The following is a 17338-nucleotide window of genomic DNA, read 5'->3' as shown; positions in this document are numbered from 1 at the left end:
CACACTGCAACTGTGGTCCCACTTCACAAAGGCGGTGCCTCCACCGACCCTGGAAATTACCGGCCCATTAGCTTGACAAGTCTTATCTGCAAAGCCATGGAGAGGATCATAATGGACCTCATAAATAAAGACATAGGGAATTTGCAGACTTTGGATCCAACCCAGTTTGGCTTTGTCAAAGGCAGATCATGCCTTTTAAACTTGGTTGACTTTTTCGAAACAGTCACCAAAGCCATTGATGAGGGAAAGGCAGTCCATACAGCCTACCTCGATCTGGCTAAGGCCTTTGATACAATACCCCACTCGGGTATCATTGAAAAACTCATCAGCTTAAATGTTAACCCATACATTACAAGATGGGTTGCAAACTGGCTGAGTGACAGAACCCACAGGGTCAGAGTTGCTGGCGCCATGTCAGACTCAAAGCCTGTCACAAGTGGTGTCCCACAGGGCTCAGTCCTGGGCCCACTATTGTTTGGCATCTACTTTTATGAAGTACAAGCAAACACAGGAGGGTTATGGCTGACAAAGTTTGCAGATGACTGCAAACTGGGCGCCATAGTAGAAAATACATCTGACACAGATATCCTTCAGAAGGGTCTCACAGAAATGGATAACTGGTGCCAGAGCCACGGCCTAAAGTTGAATGCCAAAAAATGCATAGTCATACCCTTCGGGAAAAACAAGGTTACCCCTAGCTACCAAATAGGTGGCAATCCACTGAGCACAGAAGAAGTTATCAGGGACCTGGGGACCCAGGTTGATAGTAGTCTGTCATTCGACACCCATGTAGCTAAAGTAGTTAGGAAGACCTTCTACATTGCCCACCTTATCATGAAGGGATTCTCATCTAGATCAAGGGAGGTCATAGTCTCCCTTTACTCATCACTCATCAGACCAATGATTGAGTACAATGCCCCATTCGGAATGTATCTGACCCGACACTTGCAGCAGCTGGAGAGGCCACAAACGTTCCTCACCAAAAGGATAAAGGGTCTCAAAAATCTGTCCTATGCTGCCCGACTGAAAGAACTCCAGCTCTATTCAGTCGCTTACCGCTTGCTCAGAGGTGACCTTTGCCTAACATACAAGGCCATGTCAAACCCAGATTTGATGAATATGCTTCACCTCAAAAATCTAGATCCATCAGAGCCACAAGGGCGGAGACTTAAACCTCGACACGACTATTAATAGGACGTGCTGGAGGGATAGATTCATCACCCAAAGACTCCCTATGCTGTGGAACAAAATCCCGGTATATGTGAGGCAGAGCACCTCGCTGGCCTTGTTCAAGAGAAATCTTGACCAATGGATGGGAGATCGCAGATATACCCCAGGGATTATCTCAGTGTCACTGCTCGACAGAGGCACAGCAAAATAATGGGTATAGTTCCCCATACTAAAGGGGTGGCGTAAGCCACAAAACGATGGGCTAGGCTTGTAAATGCCCTCGGGCAGATAGCCTAGTATGAACCTATGAACCTATGAACCTATGAACAAAGAGAAGTATTATACAGAACTTTTATTGGCCTGGAATTTCTGGAGATGTAACAGGGTACTGCAGGACCTGTGAACAGTGCCAGACGTTAGGCAAGGCAGGAGACAAGGTGAAAGCTCCTCTGATGCCTTTGCCTGTGATTGAAGAGCCATTTCAGTGGGTAGCAATGGATATTGTGGGGCTTCTGAATACCCCAAGCTCCACAGGGAAAAAGTATATCCAAGTGGTAGTAGATTATGCTACCAGATACCCTTTGGCAGTGTCTCTCTCCTCCATTGAGGCAGAAAAGGTGGCAAATGCTTTGTTAGAGTTTTTCAGCAGGTTAGGTTTCCCAAACGAAGTACTGACTGACAGAGGTACAAATTTCACGTCAGACCTGCTGGCTTGTCTCTGGAAGCACTGTGGGGTGAAGCACCTAAAGACCACCCCCTACCACCCCCAGAGTAATGGTCTTGTTGAGAGGTTAAACTCTGCACTCAAGTCCATGGTACGAGCATTTGCAGACCAGTTCAAGAGGGAGTGGGACAAATATTTGCCCCATCTGCTGCTTGCTTACAGAGAGGTGCCCCAGGAATCCACATGTTTTTCATCTTTTGAGTTGCTGTGTGGGCATAGGGTGAGGGGACCTCTAGATTTGATTCAAGATGAGTGGGAGGGTGGGTGTGAATCCCACAAGGAGTCTGTTGTGGCATATGTCCTAAACTTCAGGTCAAGGCTCATGGAACTCATGAACTTGGCCCAGGAGAACCTGGCAGAATCCCAACAGCAGACAAAGGTTTGGGGACATGTTGACTGGGAAACCAGGCTGCACCCACCTGGTGCAGCACTATGTGGATACAGGTCCCCAAAGGCCTATTAAGCAGACCCCCTTATAGGATGCCTGACAGAGTCAAACAAATTCTGAGGGAGGAGATACAGGAAATGTTGGAACTAGGGGTAATCCAGGAGTCCAGCAGTCCCTAGGCCTCCCCAGTGGTGCTGGTACCAAAGAAGGACGACAGCACCAGGTTCTGTGTGGACTACAGGAAATTAAATAGACACACAGAATCAGATGCTTACCCCATGCCTAGGACAGATGAAGCCCTAGAGCAGCTGGGTGGGGCCAAGTATCTTACCATGGGTTACTGGCAAGTGCCCTTGAATCCCAGTGCTAGAGAGAGGTCAGGCTTTGTGACTCATTTTGGCTTGTATGAGCTCAAGAAGATGCACTTTGGGATGAAAAATGCCCCAGTGGCTTTCCATATCCTAGCAGGAGCAGTAGATTTTGCCCTTGCTTACCTAGATGACATTGCCATCTACAGCCGTACCTGGCAAGAGTACCTTCAGCATGTCAGGGAGGAGCTGGGCACACTACATAGGTTAGAGTTGATAATTAACCCCAGTAAGTGTCAGGTGGGTATGGCAAGGTCTCCTACCTGGAACATAGAGTGGGAAGTAGTAAGATCAGGCTACAACCTGCCAAAGTGGAAGCCAGTCAGACATGGCCTGTCCCTGTTACCAAAAAGCAGGTGAGAGCATTCTTAGGGACAGGAGGGTACTACAGAAAGTTTGCCCCCAATTATAGTACCATAACTGCTCCTGTCAAAGACCTGACAAGGAAAAACAAGCCAGATAAGGTAGTGTGGACCCCAGCATGTGAGTAGGCATTACAGAAGCTTAAAGGAGCTTTGGGAGGACCCCCTGTGTTAGCCAGTCCAGATTACAGCAAAAGATTTGTTGTGCAGGTGGATGCTTCAAACCATGGGGTGGGGGCTGTACTCAGCCAGGTCTCCTCAGAGGGAGAAGAGCACCCAGTGGTATAGCTCAGTCATAGGCTCCAACCCAGGGAAGAATGCTATGCAGCTGTAGAAAAGGAATGTCTAGCTATAGTGTGGACACTGCAGAAACTTCAGCCTTATCTGTATGGAAGGAAATTCACTGTAGTTACAGACCACAATCCAGTAACATGGCTACATCGAGACAGCCAGCAAAATGCAAAGTTACTAAGGTGGAGCCTAGGGTTGCAGTCATATGATAAGACAGTGCAGCACCACAGTGGTGTTAGCAATGCCAATACAGATGGGCTCTCAAGACAGGGAATGGGGTGATGTATTACCAGACAGTCAACCCTTTCATGCAACGTTTCTCAAGGGTCACTTGAAAAACTAGCTTGAGTTTTCGGTGGAGAAGAAATGTCATAAAAGCAAATATTGCCAGCCCAGCTATCTGGCATTTTGTATATAATTCTGTGTCATTTGTGAATATTGATATGATTCATACAGAGGTGTGTGTAACAGTGTAAAGTACTGAGCTAAAATGTAACCACAGCATACCCCGCTGGCTTAGAATAGAAATGTATGTAAACTATTGTAATTGTGTAAATGTATATGTTTTATCAGTAGAGACTAGAACATAGAGGGTTAACTTGCAAAACTTCAAGAAAATAAGTTGAAATTAAATTGTTCTAAGATTGTGCTATAAAAGTTATCTCTCAGTTTCAGTTCAGTAGCAGACACAATGTCTAGAGCTAGACATTTTTGTATTGTCTTGGAAGAAAAGTAAGTTGGAGATGCAGAAGTGTTTTATTGTTTTATGACTTCCAGGGTCTTCAAACATCTGAGAGATATGTATTTTTCACACAGAGATGATAAATTCTGTTAGTTTTTGACAAAAGGGGTTTAGCTTGGGAACTAAGTCAGGTGATAAAAAGTGATGTTATCCAAACTAACCCAGCAGTAATATTTGATATTAATTTAAGAAGCCTCTCACAGCGAGACTGTGCATTTTGTATTTTGTCTTTGACCTAGAAACATCCACTTTTTACCACCTTCTGCACTTGCCTTGCTGTAAGTTTTTAAGGCACAGTTACTCTTTTAGATGCAGATAGGACTATAGTAAAGTATAGCTTAGATGTTTTAGTTATTAATTTGAGACTGTTCTGCAATGTTGTTTTAAATATTTCCTGTGATTTTGAACTCTGATGTAACTGATTACTTAATAAGATTTGTCTTGTTCTTTTATTATTAATTATTAAATATATTTAAACCTTTTAATTGTGGCTGGTCTGTTTATAGATATTTAAGCTCTTAGAGTACTGTACAGGCCACTCCTAAATAGCCTTGCTCTTGGTCAGACTACCATTTAACATTACACAGTAGGATTGGAACCCTTTGTTAAGGGCCTTAAGTAGCTGATAAAGAGTTGGCTGGTGGTAATTAGAACTACCTTATAGTCTGGGCAGAAGGAGGCATAGCTTATAAACCTGTGCCAGCCTTTCCCAGGTGTATTTGTGTGTGTGTGTGTGTGTGTGTGTGTGTGTGTGTGTGTGTGTGTGTGTGTGTGTGTGTGTGTGTGTCTGCTACTTTGACAGAGACACAAAGCACTGGTTGGACAGAGAGGATGCTGGAGGTTTTGGCTTGGCCACTGAGCTGAGATCTCAACCCTATAGCTGTGCCAGTGGGAGTCTTATTGGGGAAATGGAGAAAGAGGGAGAAACCAGCCCCAGACTGACTGTGATCTCTATGTGCTTTTAAGGGAAATTGCACTTTACTGTGTGTGTACTTGTCATCCTCCAGGTGTGTACTTTCCCCAATGTTGCTAGTGTTGAGGATTGAGGCTTCTTGATTACTGAGCCAGTCCAGGGGCATCACAAGGATTGTTAAATCAAAGGAACTACAAGACAAGTAGATGTGAAGACCATGTACTCCTTACCGGATAACACACTCAAGACAAATCCCTCATTTTCATTAAGGCAAAGCATTTTTCGCCTAGGAAGAACTTGCAGGTACCTATTTAATTGTCAAGGTTAGTCTTGAATAAAGCCAAGGGTATCATCCTACTTAATATGCAAGGTCAGTTTGCGCCAGAAATAGGGCAACTGTTGGGTAATAAATCTATCCCTACAATGTGTTTTATTTATGTGGTAGTGGATGTTCACATCATTGCTTTGGGTTTTTGTGCAGCCATTTGTCCTGTGAAGTTGTAAGAGCTCCATTGGCTGGCATGAAATTCCAGGTATTGCTCTTTACTCTGGAGTCTGTAAGAGAGTATAGGAAGAGGGCTTTTAATGTATCTTGGTAACTAAACAGTTTTCAGCCAATAATCTTTTTCATCAGGAGCTTTTGGGGCCTTTGTATCATGTATAAGCTTTATCTATCTAGGCACATGTCAGAAGGGATGTTGTACACATTGTACTCAAAAAAATCTATGTATACTATGTATACAGCTCAGCAAGCTCCTGCCTGGTACCCTGCAGAGTTCTACAGCAGCAGAGAGACAAAAGAGAAACTTTGGAGTGATTAAATATCATTTTTCTGCATTTTCTTGCTGCCTTTAGCTAATTCTGCCTAAACGCCAATTTTCTAGGGTTTTTGTGATTTAAAAAGCTTGTTTCAGCTACATATTGTACTTATTTTACTGCCTGCACCTTAACAAAGTTGTTTTTGTGTTTAAATTACCTGTTTAACTGTTGTAGGCTACACATTCAAGTGTGATAGCCATTTCTGTGCATTTAAAGTGTTTTTTTGATTGTATCTGCTTTATTTTCTGAAAAAAAACCCAAAAAACCCAAAAAATATACTTGTTTTCCTGCCTTTCTAATCTAGTATAGTCCAGTTTTCAGGTTAGTGCTGAATTCAGGGCTGTGATACAAGTTTCTGTGTTTGCCCATACCTTACTTGGATAGAAGGAAGTTTCTCTGTTCACTGTGAGAGAGGGAGCTTTGAGCAGCCTATCTGTCCCTGGAGGAGTGGTTTCAGCCCAGAAATTAGTAGTTTATTGGCCATTTTGGGCTAATTTCTCTCTCTTTCATTTCCCTGCTATAAAACCCGCATTTGTGAGGTTTTTGCGCTAGTGTACAGCTCAGCAAGCTCCTGCCTGGTGCCCTGCAGCGTTCCACAGCAGCAGAGAGACAAATGAGAGACTTCGGAGTGATTAAGTATCATTTTTCTGCATTTTCTTGCTGCCTTTAGCTAATTCCGCCTAAAACGCCGATTTTCCAGAGTTTCTGTGATTTAAAAAGCCTGTTTCAGCTACATATTGTACTTATTTTACTGCCTGCACTTTAACAAAGTCATTTTTGTGTTTCAATTACCTGTTTAACTTTTGTAGGCTACACAATCAAGTGTGATAGCCATTTTTTTGCATTTAAAGGATTTTTTTGATTGTATCTGCTTTATTTTCTGGAAAAAAAAAAACAAAACAAAAAAAATTGTTTTCCCGTCTTTCTAAGTTAGTATAGTCCAGTTTTCAGGTTAGTGCTGAATTCAGGGCTGTGTTACAAGTTTCTGTGTTTGCCCATACCTTACTTGGATAGAAGGAAGTTTCTCTGTTCACTGTGAGAGAGGGAGCTTTGAGCAGCCTATCTGTCCCTGGAGGAGTGGTTTCAGCCCAGAAATTAGTAGTTTATTGGCCATTTTGGGCTAATTTATATCTCTTTCATTTTCCTGCTATAAAACCCACATTTGCACAGTTTTTGAGCTTGTATACAGCTCAGCAAGATCCTACCTGGTGCCCTACAGAGTTCTACAGCAGCAGAGAGACAAAAGAGAGACTTTGGAGTGATTAAGTATAATTTTTCTGCATTTTCTTGCTGCCTTTAGCTAATTCCACCTAAAACACCAATTTTTTAGAGTTCCTGTGATTTAAAAAGTTTGTTTCAGCTACATATTGTACTTATTTTACTGCCTGCACTTTAACAAAGTAATTTTTGTGTTTAAATTACCTGTTTAACTATTGTAGGCTACACACTCAAGTGTGATAGCCATGTCTGTGCATTTAAAGTAATTTTTGATTGTATCTGCTTTATTTTCTGAAAAAAAAAAAAAAAAAATATATATATATATATATATATATATATATATATACTTGTTTTCCCACCTTCCTAAGCTAGTATAGTTAAGTTTTCAGGTTAGTACTGAATTCAGGGCTGTGTTACAAGTTTCTGTGTTTGCCCATACCTTACTTGGATAGAAGGAAGTTTCTCTGTTCACTGTGAGAGAGGGAGCTTTGAGCAGCCTATCTGTCCCTGGAGGAGTGGTTTCAGCCCAGAAATTAGTAGTTTATTGGCCATTTTGGGCTAATTTTTATCTGTTTCATTTTCCTGCTATAAAACCCGCATTTGCGAGGTGTTTGCGCTAGTATACAGCTCAGCAAGCTCCTGCCAGGTGCCGTGCAGAGTTCTGCAGCAGCAGAGAGACAAAAAAAAAGACTTTGGAGTGATTAAATATCATTTGTCTGCATTTTCTTGCTGCCTTTAGCTAATTCCACCTAAAACACCAATTTTCTAGAGTTTCTGTGATTTAAAAAGCTTGTTTCAACTACATATTGTTCTTATTTTACTGCCTGCACTTTAACAAAGTTGTTTTTGTGTTTAAATTACCTGTTTAACTTTTGTAGACTACACACTCAAGTGTGATAGCCATTTCTGTGCGTTTAAAGTGTTTTTTTGATTGTATCTGCTTTATTTTCTGAAAAAAAAAATACTTGTTTTCCCACCTTTCTAAGCTAGTATAGTCCAGTTTTCAGGTTAGTGCTGAATTCAGGGCTGTGTTACAAGTTTCTGTGTTTGCCCATACCTTACCTGGATAGAAGGAAGTTCCTTTGTTCACTGTGAGGGAGGGAGCTTTGAGCAGCCTATCTGTCCCTGGAGGAGTGGTTTCAGCCCAGAAATTAGTAGTTTATTGGCCATGTTGGGCTAATTTCTATCTCTTTCATTTCCCTGCTATAAAACCCGCATTTTAACAGTTTTCCACGCCAGGCAGCGATGGTTAGCTAGGAAATAACTATTCCCTGCTCCACAAAGTCTACTCCTCAATTTTTCCCTTGGAACTAGACAAACTTTCAACTTAAGCACTCAAACCATTCACTTCTCATCCTGGCACTTGCTCAAAACTCATAGCAAGCACTAATAAACCTTAGCACTAGACCCTCCTATACTGTAGAGAAGGACAAGGCTCTCTGTCCGACCTTACCAGCCAATCGGTAAAACAGTTCACTGTACCTATTCAGGCATGTCCAAAGGGCAGTTTCAGGTGTACTCTCTGGTCCAACTGGTGAATCTGGGCATTTTGAGGCAATGTTACAATTGTCTCATGTACACAGACAACCCTCTCCTCCTTCCACCAAACACTAATACATGCGAGAAATGCAATTATACAGCCAAACTGGAGGCTAAGCTCTCTCAACCCAAGAATGGACCAGGCAGTCAAGAGGAGAGGGGAATTACTTGCATCACACCACCAGTCTCACATAGACCTATGAAACCAGCACTGGAAAAAACACACATAAATATACAAAAACATACTCGGAGGCTCCAAATAAAAATCTGCAAAACCAACAGAGACCTCCAAAGCAGACATCCAAGCAACCCCCACCCCCCCAACACAAACCATGAAACACATACTTCACAAAACCAGTGTGCCATGCAATCACAGCCCTTAAGGCAAAATAATATACTCAACACACTAGTAATAGGTGACTCTGTAGCCAGGCACACTGACGTCCCACTCACTAGACTGAACAAGGAGAAGCTTACTGTTAGCTGCCTGTTGGGTGCTAGGATCTGCCACATAACACAAGCACTCAGGTCACTCCAGAACAAGTAGAAATATGACTCTGTCATTGTCCATGTTGGTGTGAATGACCTGAGTCGTACCTCCCTGGACTACATGAAAAGAGACATGGAGGAGCTCTCTGATCATGTAGCCCAGGCCAGTATGACCCTGACCCTGGGTAGCATCCTGCCCTCACCAAGAATGATACCACGGTATATAGAAAAAATTATCAATTTTAACAATTGTCTAAGCTTCTCGTGTCATTCAAAGGGGATCCAGTGCCTGTCAGCCTGGGATGACATGCTCGACAAGCGACGCTGCTTTGCTAGAGATGGCTTGCACCTGTCACCCTTAGACTTTCGAATACTGGCCAAGGCTCTTGCCACCCCCATAGTGCCTTTTTTTCGCAAGGCTCAAGAAACAAACCCACCGCCGTAAATAGCACAAGTAACAAAAAACTGAGGGTAATGCTGCTCAATGCCAGAAGTTTAAACCTCAAACTGCACGCACTCAAGGCACTCCTCAGTATGGAGAAAATTGATATATATGCAGTAACAGAAACCTGGTTTAAGGCTCCAGAGAGCACCCCAGTACTACCAGGCTACAACTCATACCATGCATTTTGGCCACAAAACCTAGACCGAAATACAAAAGATGGGGGAGTATCCATATTCATTAAGGATACCCACACATCCTGGTTAATGGCACAGCACAATGCTTCAGAGATCATCCACGTGCAACTAACAACGGGCAAAACTGCTATTCAAATTATAGCTTGCTACAGATCACCCACCATGTCCCAGGACCCCCACTCCGCATTCCTGGAAACACTGGGAAACATAAAGGTCCTACCAAACACCCTGATATTGGGTGATTTCAATTACCCAAACATTAACTGGGAGAAATACTCAAGTACAAACTCCCTTGCCCAACATTTCCTAGAATTTATAAACTCAAATGCCCTGGATCAACTGGTCAACACCCCCACCAGAGGTGACTACATATTGGACCTGGTCATCACCAACATGGGCGACCAGTGTTCCACACCGGATGTCAACCCCTTACTGGTTAGATCTGACCATAAACAAATCACTTTGGATATCTACATTCTGCCCCCACCCCTGGACAAGGAAACCACCGTGAAAAACTTTTCAAAAGCAAACTTCACGTTACTTAAGACCGAGGTGGAAAGTTTCAAAGCCTCCATGCTAAAGGATAACACTGTCCAAGCTGCAAAATCCTTTACTAATGCACTCTATGGGCAACTACAAGAATGCACGGATTGTGCTATCCCAATCAAAACCAAGACTCACTCCTCCAAGAAAAAGAAACCAGTTTGGTGGACCCCTGCCATAAACAAGCTATACAATAGGAGGAGGAAACTAGTACAGAAAAGAGTAAAATCCCAAGAAGGGAAGACATCCCTGATCAGTATCAGCAAGAAACTACGTTCCCTCATAAAATCATCCAAGGCTAGCTTCTAAAGAAAAATTGCCAAGGGCTCCAAAGATAACCACAAAGTGTTCTTTAGCTATGTCAAGAATCTAAGTGGCACTTTCAGATCTGATCGGAGTTAGTGCATAATGGCACAAAATACACTGAACCGACTGATATAGCCAACATCCTGGCAGACAGGTTCAGTGCAAACTTCACCCCCCTCTCACCCCCAAAAGGGCCCATAACCATACCAGAAGAATGTAGTGTCCCTGAAATCACAGACACTCAGGTTAAAACAGCCCTCTCCAAAGCCAGAAACATAGCATCAATGGGACCGGACGGTGTTCCAGGCTGTGTCCTACATGAGCTCAAAGATGAACTAACCCCTCACCTAAACACACTGTTTAAACTCAGCCTCTCCACAGGCTATGTGCCCACAGAGTGGCTCACAGCAACGGTTATTCTGCTCTACAAAGGTGGAGCCACAACAGACCCCGGGAACTATCACTCTATAAGCCTGACTAGCTTGTCTGCAAAGCTATGGAGTGCATCATCATGGATCTCATTAACAGAGAAATTGGGAACCTCCAAACACTGGACCCTACCCATTTCGGCTTTGTTAAGGGCAGATCATCCTTCCTAAACCTAGTGGACTTCTTTGAGACAGTTACCAAGACTATAGACAAGGGAAAGGGGGACCACACAGCCTACCTAGACCTCACAAAAGCCTTCAACACCATTCCCTACTCAGGTATTATAGACAAGCTAAACAGCCTGAACATAAACCCCTACGTCACAAGATGGGTTACCAACTGACTCACGGACAGAACCCCCATGGTAAGAGTTGCGGGAGTTAGGTCTGACTCTAAACCGGTTACAAGTGGCATTCCCAAGGGCTCAGTCCTAGGACCCTTCCTGTTTGGCATATACTTCTCAGAGGTACAGACAAGTACAGGAGGACTATGGCTGACCAAGTTCACAGATGACTGCAAACTAGGGGCTATAATTGACTCTCTGGCTGACACAGACATCCTCCAAAAGGGTCTCACTGAGACAGATACCTGGTGTCAAAACCATGGCCTCAAGCTAAATGCCAAAAAGTGCATAGTCATCCCCTTTGGAAAAAACAAAAGTACCCACAAACTACCACATAGGTGGTAGCCCCTTAAATATGGAAGACTTAATAAGGGATCTGGGGACCTCTCTTTTGATAATCACATTGCCAAAGTGGTTAGAAAATCCTTCTATGTGGCCCAACTAATCATAAAATGGTTTGCATCCAGATCAAAAGAGGTCATTGGGTGCCTCTACGCATCACTCATCAGACACATCGTAGAGTACAATGCCCCATTTGGGATGTACCTTACAAGACACCTGCAACAACTGGAAAGACCACAGCAGTACCTCACCAAGAGGATAACTGGCCTCAAGCAGATGCCCTATGCAGCTTGACTGAAGAAACTCCAGCTGTACTCGGTTGCATACCGCCTACTAAGAGGTGATCTCTGCCTGACATACAAGGCCATGTCCAACCCAGAATTGGTGGACATGCTCCCCCTAAAAAAAACATATTCCCTCGAGCCACATGCTCCAGGGATCTAAACCTCACCACAACAATAAAGAGGATGTGCTAGAGGGATAGATTCCTGTCCCAGAGACTTCCCATGCTCTGGAACATGATTTCAATCTACATTAGGCAGAGCTCCTCACTAACCCTCTTCAAAAAAAACCTTGAAGAGTGGATGGGAAACAGAAAGTTTATCCTAGGGATTACTTCAATGGCTCTGCTGGACAGAGGCTCAGGGAACTAATCTAAGGGGGCAGAAAAAGCCAACACATTCCAGCTAGGCTTATAAATGCCTTCGGGCAGATAGCCTAGTACCTACCTATGAACCTATGAACCTATACAGATATCTATAGCTATAGCTATGTCAGCAAAGTGTGAACACTCATAACAGTGAATGTGGAAAAAGTGATCATCTTACATCAAAGTGTAAAATGATTGAACATTGACAGAAAGGCTGCTGGCAGAAATTCCATTTAACAGAACATTCATGCACATAAGCATTTTGTGTTTTTTACAATAGCTGAAAGTGCTCACTCATGAGAGCATTCACTCTTGTCAATAACTATATATATATATATATATATATATATATATATATATATATATATATATATATATATATGGATCTACTTTAGTAGATCGAACTTTTACAAGTTCGATACACATATGGCCGAGACCATATGTTCAAACTCGTAAAAGTTCCAACATTGAAGTAAAAACAAATAAAACAACAAAACACAAAACTAAACGTCTATAGCAAGGGGGCTACACCCCCCTTACTTAAATATACCAACTCCGAGATCACACTACATTGTGGAAATGGGAAATCTTCCCTTTCCACACTGTATGGAGATCTCCATTCAGTCCGATTGAACTTTTATGAGTTTGAACATATGGTCTCGGCCATAAGTGTTTCGAACTTGTAAACATTTGCTCTACAGAAGGGGACCCGTGTGTGTGTGTGTATATATATATATATATATATATATATATATATATATATATATATATATATATATATACACACACACACACACACACACACACACACACACACACACACACACACACATCCTAATGTCAGCTTTGCTAATGTTGATACAATAAAATTCAAAGAAAAAAAAAACATTGGCAGATCATTGCGAAGCATGCAACAGTAGAACACATTTTTTTCCCAGGACACATTATTGTGCACCCTGGCTTACTCTAAAAAATTCTTTACCATCTTGGTTAACTTACCCATTAGAAACTTGGTCTTTAGATCACTAAGGTGCAACTTTTCTGAGCTGAAATATTCAGATGACTCTGTTATCTTCTCTCATACTGAAATTCCTCTAAGTGATGCACAAAAGTTTTCCCTTCTGATACAGTCAGTAAATTGTCAAGCTACATTATTTAAAGTTGATTCAGTGTTGGAGAGGGAATGACATCAACCATTACCAATCTAAATAAACTCTTAGACTTGCTGAGAACTGTAATCTCTTTCACCAAACTTTCATATTCTGAATCATTCATTCTCCTAACATCATTTGTTCCTTCCACCACCCCTCTCATATAATATCTCTGTTTAGCGCCATAGATTCTTTGCAGTGCAACCAGCATACTCTGCACTGCACAATCTTGTAGATTTATACCTATAATCCTTTAGAGTAGAGTAGCTAGGGTGGGGTGAGAAGGGCAACTGCCCTTGGTGCAAATTGTTTGGGGGAATGTGATTGGCTGATCCCAACCACATTTGCAGTCAAATCTAGTGCTCTCCTTCTCTTCTTCCTCACTGTATATTGTCTGTCCACTTCTATTATGTCCAGCTTGTCCTCACTTAATACCCACTTAGCAACAAAGGTGACATTACTTGCTTTATTACAATTTATAATTGAGGATTTGGTGCTTTTCTTATTCAGTTCACTTATATATTCAAATTAGATAGAATAACTTTACTCAGTGTCTGTTTATTAACTAAAAATTTGATGGATCATTTTGTGCACCATTCAGCACCCTAGAAATAACTCTTCCACATTCTTATATTCTCTCTAAACAGATAAATTCCTCAATTTGTGCATTTCTGTGTTTCAGTATTTTACTAAAGGTGAAGTATACTCACTACTGGAAACTCAGACTGCTATATCTAAGGGAGAATCCCTCTCTATCACTGATTTACTGTTAGGGCAAGTTCATTTATTATATAAGAATTAACATTAACGAGCACATCATTATAAATGGTAATGACTGACTTTCCATTTCATGTGAATCTGTGTTTTATAAGTGTAACTTGTATTTGACATTTTCTAAGCCCCATTCATTGATATTACCTACATACATTTTGCACACTAACAAAGAATTAAATACCCCCTTACAGTTTGGTCTTCAAATAAAAACCTGTCTATTTCATCAATGATTAGTAAATCTTAAAAAAAAATCACTTTTATAAAAAAGCGTAGTTCTTGGCATCATTGTGAGACCCATAAATGTGCCCATTCGTCTCACATCCTCTTGAGAAGAGGGGAAGATGTATAGTATTTCTCTTTCACTGACGGGCAGCTCACTGAAGCTGAACATACACCTGGGTATTTCTCTGTCAATGACTGGGGCAGCTCTCTGAAGCTGAACATACACCTGGGTATTTCTCTTTCACTGACGGGCAGCTCACTGAAGCTGAACATACACCTGGGTATTTCTCTTTCACTGACTGGGGCAGCTCACTGAAGCTGAACATACACCTGGGTATTTCTCTTTCACTGACTGGGGCAGCTCACTGAAGCTGAACATACACCTGGGTATTTCTCTTTCACTGACTGGGGCAGCTCACTGAAGCTGAACATACACCTGGGTATTTCACTGTCACTGACTGGGGCAACTCCCTGAAGCTGAACATATACCTGGGTATTTCTCTTTCACTGACTGGGGCAGCTCCCTGAAGCTGAACATACACCTGGGTATTTCTCTGTCACTGACTGGGGCAGCTCCCTGAAGCTGAACATACACCTGGGTATTTCTCTTTCACTGACTGGGGAAGCTCCCTGAAGCTGAACATATACCTGGGTATTTCTCTTTCACTGACTGGGGCAGCTCCCTGAAGCTAAACATACACCTGGGTATTTCTCTTTCACTGACTGGGGCAGCTCCCTGAAGCTGAACATATACCTGGGTATTTCTCTGTCACTGACTGAGGCAGCTCCGTGAAGCTGAAGATATACCTGGGTATTTCTCTTTCATTGACTGGGGCAGCTCCCTGAAGCTGAACATACACCTGGGTATTTCTCTGTCACTGACTGGGGCAGCTCCCTGAAGCTGAACATACACCTGGGTATTTCTCTTTCACTGACTGGGGCAGCTTCCTGAAGCTGAACATACACTTGGGTATTTCTCTGTCACTGACTGTGTCAGCTCCCTGAAGCTGAACATACACCTGGGTATTTCTCTTTCACTGACTGGGGCAGCTCCCTGAAGCTGAATATATACCTGGGTATTTCTCTGTCACTGACTGGGGCAGCTCCGTGAAGCTGAAGATATACCTGGGTATTTCTCTTTCACTGACTGGGGCAGCTCCCTGAAGTTGAACATACAGGTGTACCTGGGTATTTCTCTTTCACTGACTGGGGCAGCTCCCTAAAGCTGAACATACACCTGGGTATTTCTCTTTCACTGACTGGGGCAGCTCCCTGAAGCTGAACATACACCTGGGTATTTCTCTGTCACTGACTGGGGCAACTCCCTGAAGCTGAACATACACCTGGGTATTTCTCTTTCACTGACTGGGGCAGCTCTCTGAAGCTGAACATACACCTGGGTATTTCTTTTTCACTGACTGGGGCAGCTCCATGAAGATGAACATACACCTGGTGCTGCCTGTTGCTTTCAGCAGTTATCTTTAACCCTCTTTCCACAGAAAAAGAAAATTAAAAGCATTGCACTATGCCTCCCCTGGTCCTAAAAGGGATTAGAGGAATGATATATAATATACATAGATATGTATATATTTTTAACAGCAGGAAAACTCACAGCCATTGCATTTAACACAGCACTCACTGAGTGAACAGTGGTATAAAACATTTTTTCCATTTAATTACTTCTCTTTCTCAGTACCAAGGGAGGATTTCTTGTTGCTTTCTTATTTAAAAATGAAAAAAAACCCCAAAAATAATAATAATTTTGTTAGAACAAACTACTGGTTTTGTAACATATTAATTTGTATAAAAATTGGCATTGACGTGGAAGTCCTCAGAGTCACTAAACATCACTTTAAATATAACATTTTAAAATAAATACATATCAACAGCTTTAAAATAATAATTTTAAAACCTATCCCTTTTCTGCACAAAATAATTAGTAATTATTTTATCATTTAATCATTCAACTTCTAAATTCACGGCCTTTATTCTGTTTCTTTTTATCTCGGTGAGTAGTGGATCTGTAAAACTTGGAAATGTCTTTGTTTTGTGTGACTAGATGTGAAATGTGTAAAAGTATACATTTTAACAAGCAGATGTTAATATTTTTCTGCAGTGTAATTGGTCCCCAATTGCATGTAGTGGCATATTTTGATCAAGGTAATCTATATACAAACATTATAACTAGTTATCTTCTCTACTTTATGAAACACCATTTGTTTCATGTATTGTGCCTTTTTTGCAGGCTTCCTCCTGTGTAAGCATTTGTGATATGTGGAGTTACCTATAAAACACAGGTTCAGGACATTAAACAAATCTAAACAATACCTATCCCACCGTAAGTAACATTAAGCAAATCTGAACAATACCTCTCCACAAAAAACAAATGCATATGCAGGGTAACAAGAAATCCTACCAAACCATAATGCCCTACCAATAACCATAACAAAGCTATTAACTTTTCTTAATATATAGCCTATAACTAATCCTCCTGGCACTCTTTCTTAGGTATCTATTAATTCACCATCTCAATTTTTCTCTCTATAATTACTCTCATCACTGGGGTTAAAAATGAAGATCTGCACAAACTGTACAGTTTTACTGTTTATCCATGTAATAGCTCTGTTATGTGCAAACTAATTATTGTAAAGAAAGCAATGTTAACAGACAATCATGTAAGAGGCAACATGAGTGTGTATATGTTTTAAAGTTTGTGTTCATTTACAAGTGTACACAAACTGATTACTGAAATACATTTAGTAATGCAGCAATGAAATGTATTTCTATTTTCTGTTTGTATACAGCTTTTGTAATTAACTAATTATATCCAGGGACAGATAGATAGATAGATAGATAGATAGATAGATAGATAGATAGATAGATAGACAGACAGATAGATAGATAGATAGATAGATAG

The 17338-nt window shown here is 41.6% G+C and overlaps 1 protein-coding gene across 1 annotated transcript in view; it reads left to right on the top strand.

The window, feature by feature from the left end:
• MEGF11 (multiple EGF like domains 11) overlaps window positions 1–17338 on the top strand; it is a 4956374-nt gene that overhangs the window by 647007 nt on the left and 4292029 nt on the right. The gene's annotated exons all lie outside the window — the stretch shown is intronic.

This window comes from Protopterus annectens, chromosome 7.part0 (genome assembly GCF_019279795.1).
Source record: "Protopterus annectens isolate FY-2018-M chromosome 7.part0, PAN1.0, whole genome shotgun sequence".
Taxonomy (NCBI): domain Eukaryota; kingdom Metazoa; phylum Chordata; order Ceratodontiformes; family Protopteridae; genus Protopterus; species Protopterus annectens.
This window is presented reverse-complemented; position numbering and strand designations above follow the sequence as displayed.